The 11,478-nt window shown below is 46.5% G+C and overlaps 1 long non-coding RNA gene across 1 annotated transcript; it reads right to left on the reverse strand.

Moving 5' to 3' along the window:
• Window positions 1-269: 269 nt before the first annotated feature.
• LOC121164618 lies at window positions 270-11,177 on the reverse strand. The gene is made up of 3 exons (XR_005885140.1): window positions 11,093-11,177; window positions 10,894-10,981; window positions 270-321 (listed from the first exon to the last, which is right to left on the reverse strand). It is a non-coding gene; the product is annotated as an uncharacterized LOC121164618 (long non-coding RNA).
• Between the last annotated feature and the right edge of the window lie 301 nt (window positions 11,178-11,478).

Here is an 11,478-nt window from a genome sequence, read left to right on the forward strand (position 1 = left end):
AGTGCCTGCTACCACAGCTGCTTTGCCCCTCCTGTCACGTACCCTACCACCTTACCTGGGCAGCTCCCTTTGTTTTGTATGTAAAGATCTTCACGAAGTTTGTGGAGGATGTATATAATGTAAAAGCTGCATGGATTTCAAAACATGTCTGCACCAAAATAAACTTACCCATTAACTGCATTTTCCTGTGAACTTGCGGAAGCATCCTCAAGCATCAATCACTTGCTTATATTCTTCAGGCTTAGGAAATCTTTTCCTGACAGTTATTGGGAAAATCATTTCCTTCTTCACTCCTCATAGGTTCTTAGTTGGAACAGACCTCTGTAACAAAATGGATTCACAAGAGAAAAACAAGTTTATTAACACATGTAGTTTATATACACATGGGCAATATCCAGAGAATGTGCTTCCAGCTTCTACAGCGTCTTCAGAGAACTGTAGGACTGTAGGTCTCCAGGGAATTCAATTTGTAGGAAAGCAAACAAAGAACAGATGCATACTGATGAGGAAGCCTGTTTATGCAGATCCCTCAGGCTAGGCCAATGAGGATCCACATTTGTCTTCATGCTTTTTTTGGTAAGATTTATGTATTTTTTTTCTTCATTGGAAAAGCAAATTCGGAGAGAGAGAGATATTTTCCATTTACTGGTTCAATCCCCAAACGACTGCAGTGGCCAGAGCTGAGTTGACCTGAAGCCAGGGTCCAATTTTTTCCCAGTTTCCCATGTGGATGCAGGGGCCGAAGGACCTGGGCCATCCTCTACTGCTTTCCCAGCTCATAAGGAGGGAGCTGGATAGGAAGCAGAGCAACCAGGACTAGAATTGGTGCTCATATGGGATGCTGGTGCTGCAGAGCACATGATTAGACTACTAAGCCACTATGCCAGCTCCAGGACATAACCTTTGCTCTGCCTGGTACAAGGAGCAAAAGTAGGATATCTTCTGTTGTTGTCAATCTATGCTGCTTTTGAGAAAATAGAGGAAAAGCAGAAAGACTTCATTCATCTGCTTCTTTATGACTGCTTTCAACTCAACAATTTATATTTTGGTTGACGATTCTGGTCTCTCACCACTACCTGAAATAAAATAGCAAAAAACCCACCATCACCACCTCCACCACCCACACCTACTGCCACTCTCTGCCCCCTGCCCTGCTATTCTCCGCAGCACTGACCACTTCTCCTATATATTTATTTCTTTAGTTGCCACAAAAATAAAAGCTCCAGGAAAAAGTATGTCTGTTGTGTTCATTACTGAATTTTGAATGCCTAAAGAGTGCATAGCATATAGAAGCTACTTAGTAAAGAAGTGTTGAAAAAACAGGGGTTAGCATTCAGCACAGTGATTAAGCCTAAACTGTCACTTGGGAGCCTTGCATCCTTTATCAGAGTACCTCAGTTCAAATCCCAGTTCCACCCCAATACCAACTTCCTGTTACTGCCTATACCCTGGGAGGCAGCGGGAGATGGCATAGTGAGCTTCCATGCATGTGGTTTTGAACACAAGGATTGACTATCCATATACACCTCAATGTGCCTAGGGCACCAGTAAAAGTTGAGAGAAATGCTCATATGCTAGCCTGAAGGAAGGTGAATTTGGTGGCTGGGAGATGGAGCAGAAGGGAGGATTTCTGCTGTGTTCTCTTTAAGCAACATTAACTTTCAAAAACATTTGAACTGAGTAGAAAGGGACACTCCCTTGCATCAGTCTTTTTTCATGACTCCATTATATGCTCTTGAGTGGACACATTGGAACACACTTCATTAGACCTCTAATAATGGATCATTAAGTTATTTCCAAATTTGTGCTATTATTTTTTGAGAAAGATCTTCTGTCTGCTGGTTCACTCTCCAAAATGGCCATAACGGCCAGAGCTGAGCTGATCTGAAGCCAGGAGCCAGGAGCTTCTTCTGTGTCTCCCACATGGGCATAGGGTCCCAAGGCCTCAGGCCATCCTCTACTGTTTCCCCAGGCCACAAGCAGACAGCTGGATGACTAGTGCATCAGCTGGATATTAAGCCAGCAGCCATGTGGGATCCCAGTGCCCCTATGGTGCTTGCAAGGCTAGGATTTAACTAGTAAGCCATTGCACTGGGCCCCCAACTTTCGTTTTTGTGGATATAGGCATAGACAAAGCAAATCCATCTATGCTTGAGTCAGAGTCAGATGAGGTGGCCTGGACATTGCCCCGAGCCTATGACAATCTTAACTGCAGTTATCAGGCTTCGCAGCAGAGCTTACAGCCAGCACCCCCACACAGAAGATTGCCTTCCCCACCCACCATCCTCACATTCACAAGCAAAGCAGTGTTCAACAGCAAGAAAGGCAGCAGCCACAGAAAGCAGAGGGGAGTAGGAAAGGAGGATTTTGTTAGCTTCATTTAACATGTTGACGTTCTCATTGGTAAACTCACTCCCTGAGCTGGTACTGGTACATGTTTTCTGATTTACTAGAACTGGGCTGTCTTACAGTGCAACAGGGAGAACATGAGCCTTCCTAATTCACATGGCAGTCCCGGGCACTGAGCCTCCTGCTGCTGTTACTGAGGAGCAGGCAGGGAGTCTCCCCCAGGCCTCCTTCAGGGAACATTCTCTCTGATCTCGCGGCCTCAGCATTGCTGCTCCAATACCAAGACTGCTGGAGGTAGCAGGTTCGCCCAGGCTGGCACTCTGCGGTGATTCCTACAGGTACAGAGGGCACTGTGCTGAGACAGTTGAACAAACAGAGAAGCAGCTGCCTTGGTTTCCAGAAGTGATGCCAACAGCCTGCACCTCCCCAGAGAGATGGGCCAGCAGAGGACGAGGGGTGTGGCATCCCAGGTGGATATCAGGCCCTGCATCTACTGCTGTGGTGACTCACGGAGGCCCCTCTGCTCTAGGCTCACCGCAGCCCCACCTGGGTCCAGAGGCTCCCAGGAGGCCAATCCCTTTTGAAGAATCTGACAACTCACGGGTTTCCCGGAATGACTCCGTCCTCTTCTCCTGCCTACCCTCAAAACAGGTTTTGGGAAGAGTTAAACTGATACAATTTTAGGGTTCTTAAAGGCAGTGAAGAGTGCAAGGGGAGGCAGTGGACCCCTGGTTGCTGGATCTGTAATTAGATCCATTAGCAGAAAATAGGAAATGCAGAGGATGCCTTCACTTGCTCAAGTTATAAATTTGCTGAGAATAATTTTACTTGTTTGACAGTTTTCATCAGCCATTAAAGCTTCATGTTAGAATCTATGGAGTTCTCTGCTCAACAGAATGCTGCTCCCTGAAGCAACAGACTGCCTTTTGAACGCTTTTCCTTTTCTGATGTCTTTCTTAAGAGGGTTAACTGTCATGCTTGCTAAATCAGTCCCAATCCATATTCTTCCTCAGGGATCAGAGTTGACCGTATCAATGGTTTTCCTTTAAAGCCTTTAAAAGTCACCAATTTCAAACAAAATACAAAATTTAATCAGTAAACTTAAATTCTCAAGAACACTATTATTTAAGTAAAGCTGAATTTTTAATTTTGATGTAATTCTTATTTAACATTATAATAAAAATAAAACTTGACAACTAGAATTTTAGTATCTGCTAAATCAGCAAAACATGTTTCACATATCTTACAAATGTAAGAAAAACAAATTATTCAAATGTGGCCAAATGTTCCTCAAAGCCACGGGACATTACTACATAACAACTCGCCATCTCCTAAATTTAGCCCTTTTCCAATATGGCTTCGACCAGGCCTCCCATTGAGACAAAGTTTATTTCTCTCTCCTAGGACTCCTCTGGCTTTATTTGTTCAATACAAGGACACAGAAGTAACACTGTGCAATTCAAAGGCCAGGTCCTATTCAACCACAGTGCTTTTGCTTTCAGACTCATGGAATGTTCTTGTGTTCCACGAAAAAGCCCAGCAGAGCCAAGGAGACAATAAGTCATTTAGAAGAGACCTAAGGCACATGAGTGTAAGTGACCACACAGGAGACCAGCGCAAACACTGCCCAGCTGAGCCTGGCTCAATTTACTTAAGAGCAAATGAATTGTTGTAGGGTTAAACCACCAAGCAGTTTGCTATGCAGTAATAGTTGACTGATACAAAATCTGTGAACAATACTTGTGAATATTCTGCTAATTCATGAACACTAGAATCACAAATCAGAATGTAGGCCGTTGGCACTATATAGACACAGTAATTGATTTTGCTAACACATCCTGAATCTGTGACATAAAAGCAGGTAGCACATATTAGTCAATCACATTCTTTGTTATGACAAATAGCATCTGTCGCAAAGTCAGCAAGAGCACAACTTACAAACTTCACAGCACCAGGACTCATCAACTTCTTGTTTTGATGTTGGAACAGGGAAATGTGGAGACTTGGGATGTTGGTCATGCACACTAATGCTCACAATTGGCGTGAGCATTATTGTAGAGTGGTTTAACTCATGACCTGTAATGCTAACATCCCATATGGGCACTGGCTGGAGTCCAGGCTGCTCGTCCTCCAGTCTAGCTCCCTGCTAATGTGCCTGGGAAAGAAGCACAGGATGGCCCCAGTGCTTGACTTCTGCACCCATGTGGGAGACTCAGAAGCAGCTTCTGGCTTTGATTGTGGCTCAGCCCTAGACATTGTAGCCACTGGAGAACTGAACAGCAGATGGAAGGTCTCTCTTTGTCTGCTTCTCCTGCTCTATTTCTGTAACTCTACCTTTCAAATAAATAACAAATGCTCACAGTTGCAGATGACACTGGGGAAATGAAGGACCATAAATAACAAAAGCTCTTAGTTAGTCTTTTAAATGTAAGTCTTTTGTATTTGTTGCAGCATAGAGGTCCAGGACAGAGGCCACCTTGTGTGACAAAAAAACATTATTTCCCTGATTTCAGTTTGGGAAAATGGTTGATGCCTTAAACTTGGGAATTTTCCTATGAATTGTGATTAAGGGAAAGTAGTCATGGTTATTTAAACTTAAATTGTGTCTACCTGTTGATATATCAATCCAGTTTTATCATCATTACTATTATTGTTGTTGTTGGGAAGACAGATTTACAAGAGAAGGACAGATCTTCCATCTGCTGCTTCATTCCCCAAGTGGCTGCAATGATCAGAGCTGAGCTGATCCAAAGCCAGGAGCTTCTTCCAGGTCTAGGAAGTGTAGGAATTCAAACACTTGAGCCATCCTCCACTGCTTTCCCAAGCCATAAGAACGGAGCTGGAAGGGAAGTGGAGCAACCAGGACACAAACCTGCACCCCTATGAGATGTTGGCACTTGAAGGTACATGATTTAGCCATGATTGAGCCATCATGCCAGCCCTCAATTTTAAAGAAAATATTCTAGGATAATAAAGGGACCAATATTAAGGGCAGCTGTACAAAAATGTTTGTTGCAATATTGTTTAAAGGAAGAAAAAGAAGAAACTTCAGGATCACAAATGGGGGATGGCTAAATGAACGGTGATCTGTCCATATTAGCAATGTGTTTTGCAATGTTGAAAAGGTTGTTATGTTTATGTCTATTGACTTGGGGAAATGTATTCATTCTTTCACTCATTAAATATTTACCAAGCACCAGGCATGAAACTGGCACTGCTCTGAGTACTAGGACTGCAGTAGGGAACAAGCCAAGGTTCATTGCTCATGGAATCCACATCTCAGGGCAGCAGGACAGACCGTAAACAAACAAACAAGTTTACAGTAGTCCAGGTGGTAGAAAGTGTGGGGAAGAATAATAAAGATGGGTGCGGGGCAGTGACCAGAAGGAAGCAAGGGAAGAAACCCCAGGACTTTTACAGAAGAGCCGTTTAGGCATGTGGGACAGCAGGTGCCTTAATTAGGGAGGGTGCTTGGTGTGATCTGGAACCTCTTGGAGGCCAGACTGGCAGACAGATAGGGTAGGAGGGCAGGTCAGAGAGGAGGGGAGTGTGTGGGTGCAGACCTGACAGTTACTGCTGAAGATTTTGTTCTTTGTTCTGAGTGGGCTGGGAAGCCCCAGAGGGCTGCAAGCTGAGCAGTAGTACCGCTGGCACAGCATGAAGGGGGCAAGGGCAGAAGGAGAGAGCTAGAAGAGGCTGCAGCAGTTACCTGGGTGAGGGAGGGGCAGGAGGAAGATGCCAATCCAGGGAGACTGGTCCAAGGCCAGCTAGATGGTGAAGGAGGCCTTGAAGGATGTCTTAATGGAACTGGCTGTGGGTAGAAGGGGTCAGAGAGCCACTAAGTAGTGGTAACAATAAGGTAAGTTTCCAAGGAACATGAGGATAAACCCAGATCCATTTCTGCTCAAATAAACACACACAATAAGCACATTCCCATTGTGTGGGGTCTTTGCAAAAGGTTCCGTGTGTGTTATCAGGCTAAGGCTGCCATAGCAACATACTGCAGACTGGGTGGCTGGCACAAGTGGAAGTTTGTTTGCCCAGTTCTAGAGCCAGGACCAAGAGTGAGATGCTGTAAGGGTAGCTTTCTGATGAAGCCCTTCCTGTCGCTTGCAGGTAGCTGCCTTCTCCCTGCGTCCTCACATGGCCTTTTCTTTGGGCACATCCTGGGTCTGGAGCCGGGGGGCTCTCTTCCTCTCTTCCTCGTCCTGTTAGGACATCAGTCCTTTTGACATTAAGCCCCACTCTCAGACCTCCCCTAACCTTTATTACTGCCATGTAGGCCCATCTCCAAATGCAGGTGAGGGATGCACCCTTGGGGATTGGGTGGGGGGTGGTGGTTCAAGCTTCAACATATGGATGGAGGGTGAAGCACAAAGCCATCCAAATACTGAGGGTGGAGGAAGCTGTGAAGGGACCACAGCAGTTAGCAGTGACTGCCCAAGGGACTGCTGGCGGATGAGGGGATGATTTCTTTGCCCCATCACTGGTTGCAGAGGACACATATCCACTAAAAAACTTTTTTGAAGAGACAATTAGAAAAGCAAGATTTTACCTGGGGCGGGGCATATGTTGGTTCTAAATTCACTCCCACACATATTTTTATTTTATTTATTATTTTTTTAGAAAAAGATTTATTTATTTTTATTGGAAAGGCAGATACACGGAGGGGAGGAGAGACAGAGAGGAAGATCTTCCGTCCAGTGGTTCACTCCTCAAGTGGCTGCAATGGCTGGAGCTGAGCCAATCTGAAGCCAGGAGCCAGGAGCTTCCTCTGGGTCTCCCATGCGGGTTGTAGGGTCCCAAGGCCTCAGGCCGTCCTTGACTGTCCTCCCAGGCCACAAGCAGGAAGCTGGGTGGGAAGCAGGGCCAATGGGATTAGAACCAGCGTCCAAATGGGATCCTGGCGCATGCAAGGTGAGAACTTTAACCACTATGCTATCACGCCGGACCCCACACACATATTTTTAAGGCCACCACCTGCCTCAGGCCCTGAGTGCCTTTTCCTGGCTCCCTCAAGACCTGGGCAGGGATGCTCAGGGAATTTGGCATTGGTGAAGAGTTAAAGGGGCCTGAGAGAAAAGAAGGAACAGGACTCCCCTTCCTGAATCAGGCATGGCATATCCCTACTAGAGCCCCCTTCCCAGCACTGGGAGAGAACACTGGCAAAGCCACGACCTGACCCAGGGCCTCACTCAATCTGGAAACCGCAACACTCAACCCTTACCTCTACTGATTCAATTTGGGAGTTCTCTGGAAAAGTTCTCCGGGCATCCCTTCTCACAGATCCCACAAAGGAGGGAATTCAGCACAGGAAGCCTGTGCAAAGCAGCCACCCCTCTCTGCAGGAGCCAGGCTCGGACTGCATGGTCCTCTCAAACTCTGGGAGTGGTGTGGTTTAGGTCTCCCTCAGCTCCCCACTCTGAAGGAAGGGACTAAGTTAACACTTGTCCCATCTTCACCCAACAGCATTATGCAACTTGGCAGTCACAGAAACTGAATCCCAACTCTGCCACTCCGAGGCTCTGTGCCCTTGACATTAGCCCTTCCAGTTGATTTTCATTGGAAGTATACACAGCTCCCTCCTGGAGAGATGGAGAACACCAAGGGAAGTGGACAAGCTGCCTGTGGCTTCCCCTAAGAATAGGCAGAAAGAGTGTTCTCTGCACACCTGCTCCATAAGTGTGCTAGCATAGGCCCAGGAACTGACCCTGCTGTGGGCCCAGCACCTCCTGCCCACTGGCATACACAGGATCACACTTTACAGTGAGGTCAGAAAAAAGAGCACCATGTTGCTTAGGGCAGTGGGGCTGGCACGGAAGCCCAGTTCTCCGCTGCCCAGGTTCTAGTCTCTTCAATTTCCCTCACCCCCATGTGACTCCTCTGTGTGCAGGCAGCCCGAGGAGTACTGGGAACTGGGCCAGCATGCGGTACCACTGTCCCTCTCCATTCACCTCCTGGCCCAAGCCCTTCTAAAAGAGTTGAGGTTCCACAGAAAATACTGAAGGAGCCTTCAGAATCAGGACTTTGAGCCCAGTGTGACGGCTCAGCAGCTAAATCTTTGCCTTGCACATGTCAGGATCCCATATGGGTGCTGATTCATGTCCTGACTGCTAAACTTCCTATCCAGCTCCCTACTGGTGGCTTGGAAAAACAGTCAAGGATGGCCAAAGCCTTGGGACCCTCCACTCACATGGGAGACCCGGAGGAGGCTCCTGGCTCCTGGTTTCAGATCAGCTTAGCTCTGGCTATTGCAGGAGTGAGCCAGTGGATGGAAGATCTTTCTCTCTGTATCTCATTTTCTCTGTCAATCTGACTTTCCAATAAAAATAAATAAATATTTAAGAAGAAAGAACCAGGGCTTCTAGAAAATTCACTGCAAGATCCTAGAGACCACAAACCCCTCACATGCTAGCCCTACCTTCCTTTTCCAATTCTCTGCCTAAACCTCATGCTCCAGGGAGAAAGTTCCTCCTTGGCCAGGGCCTCCACCATACTCTGCCCATGCTGGCATGCCCTCTCTCTACTTCTGTGGTATGGGGCAGCCTCCAGCATCCTATAAGGGAGCATAAACTGATCCAGAAAATACCACCAGGAAGAGGGTTTTTCCCAACCTCCCTTGGTCTGAAAGCCAAAAGAATTCAACTGGGACAACAACAACAACAAAAATTCAACTGGGGGTTTCTTGCCCAGAAAAGACTAACCCCCATCACTAGAAAGAAGTTCCACAAAGTTAGAAATCACCCAAGGGGCCAGTACCATGGTATAGTCAGTTACATAGCACCAGCATCCTGTACTAGCACAATTTGAGCTCTGGCTGTTTCACTTCCCATCTAGTTCCCTGGTAATATGCCTGGGAAAGTAAAGGATGGCTTAAGTCCTTGGGCCCCTGCATCCACATGGAAGACCTGGAAGAAGCTCCAAGATCCTGGCATTGAATTGGCTCAACTCCAACACTTGTTGCCGTTTGAAGAATGCACTAACAGATGGGAGATTTCAATCTCTCCTTCTCTCTCTGAAACTTTAACCTTCAAATTAAAAAAATAAGTAAATCTTAATCCAAAAAAAAAGAAGTCATCCAAACAGACCTTCTCACAGAAGTATCCCAGTTCCTATCTTTTCTCCTAAGTACCACGCCACTCCTAAAAAACTGTGTTTTTATAAAAGTCCCTTTCCTTTTCCCTAGTAGGAGGGTATGGAAGCTCCAAATTTGAACCATCTTTCTGAATCACATTTTTCTGTGAGCTCCTGAGTAGGTGGCTACGATTCTATCTTTTCTCAGTTTAATTCACAGCTCCCGTGCACTACACATAAGAGAAGTCAAGCACTGTCTCCTCTGAGCATCGGCAGTCCTCCCTGACCATTCTATCTTCCCAGGGCCTCCACTCCTATTTGTTTCCCATAGGATTTATCATCACTTCTGACCGCCTTGTCTGCTGAATAGTTTTAGTCACTCTGCCTTTGGCATGCCTCTTTCACACCTGATATTTGGATGAAATAGGAGGTCATCAAACGCTCTGTGAGGGAATACATCACTGCCTCTATATTTGTTGCTGAGTCTGTGACCTGGCTCCGTTCATTGTCACCAAGGTGCCATGATGGTGCCCAGTGTTAGAAACGCATGAAGACCCATTCACAGAAAAACTAACGCCTCTGTCAGGCCCTAGGGAAAGCAGAGGAGGAAGACATCCTCCTTCTTCTACAAGTTTCCTGACAAAAAGAAACCAGAAAGCTGTGTAAGGAGCTGTGTAAACAAACGCAACTCCAAGTGCAGTTATTTAGTATACAAATGAAGCAGAGATTGTTACCCTGTTCTCTGGGCTTTTGTTTGGGGAATAATTCACGTCATTCTGCTAATTACAGAGCAGAGCTGGATAACAGCCCACTGAGATGGAGCACACATTGTTTTTGGCTTCATGTAGACAACTGGGCCTGGGGAGAGTCCACCCCTGGGTACACGCAGCCCCCAGCTTCTCAAAGGGCCGGAAAACCAGGAGAGTCCCTGGGGGCCTTCTGGCCTCAGTCAGGGTGTCTGAAGGCCTCAGGAACAGGCATACTGTGCTTCACTTCTCCACTCCCATGAAGAGCAAATAAAGAAAGGGCACACTGAGAAAAGTCCAGGGCCCAGGAATTCCAACTTCCCTTGTTGGCTGTGTGACCAACAGTATGCTGCTCCAGTATTTTACTGTCTTCCCCAGGTGGGGAGCAAGAAACACCTTCCCTCCATCCACACAGGTGTTTTGGCCAGTCTACACATTGATATAAGACAGAGCAACAGGACAAAAACATTAATGCTACCTGTGTGTACACAAGAGTCACAGTTAATGAGACTTGAAAGAGGGACAAATGACCAGAGCCTGTGCAGCCTCCTGAGTCACAGCGGGGAACAAGAGCTTGAGGCTCCTGGGGGTGACAGAGACACTGTGCGGAAGAGCCAAGGGAAGATGCCTACTGTGCTGAGAAGCTTTCTTGTTAGGATCTCTCTTCCAAAGGAAGACAGGTCTTCAGGCACATGAGGGGGCGGGAGAAAGCCTCTGTCTGTACCTGCTGTTTCCAAGTGCTCTCAGCTCAAAGTCATCAGCACACCACACATCCTCTTTGGAGAACGCATTTCCTGGGCTCCAACATCCAACTGTAAAAACAGAATTATTATCCCCATTTTCAGGCTGTGTAAGGATTAGATGGGATAATGGATGCTCTAAAACCTGCTTTGTGGGCATTAAAGCATTACACAAACACTTACGTCCAGCCTGAGCAGGAGGCCAAGGGCAGATTCTATTGAGTGCGGAGTTTTCCAGCATGCAGGTTGTGAACCATGATGCAGGTCCTTTAAAACCTGGAGGGGGGTATAAAAGAGAGAAAAAGTGTTTCTTTCTGACTTTCTAGCTTTTTTCCCAAGGTCCCTGCTTCAAAAGGATGATTAATAGAGAAAAACAGACAAGTTGATTAATATGCCTATCTCATACAAACATGGCAGCAGTTTGGGGAGAGTAACTCAGAGAAATATCTCCAATACGAGCTTGACTAGAAGTTCCAGCTAAACAAAAGAAGGGTGCAGGAGAGGCAGGCTGTGGAAGGAGCTGCCCACTAAACCAGGGTGAGGCTTGGGGCTGCTTCTTCACCCTTAGA

The sequence above is a fragment of the Ochotona curzoniae genome, unplaced genomic scaffold (assembly GCF_017591425.1).
Source record: "Ochotona curzoniae isolate NIBS_2020 unplaced genomic scaffold, NIBS_Ocur_1.0 contig_883, whole genome shotgun sequence".
In the NCBI taxonomy this organism is placed as follows: domain Eukaryota; kingdom Metazoa; phylum Chordata; class Mammalia; order Lagomorpha; family Ochotonidae; genus Ochotona; species Ochotona curzoniae.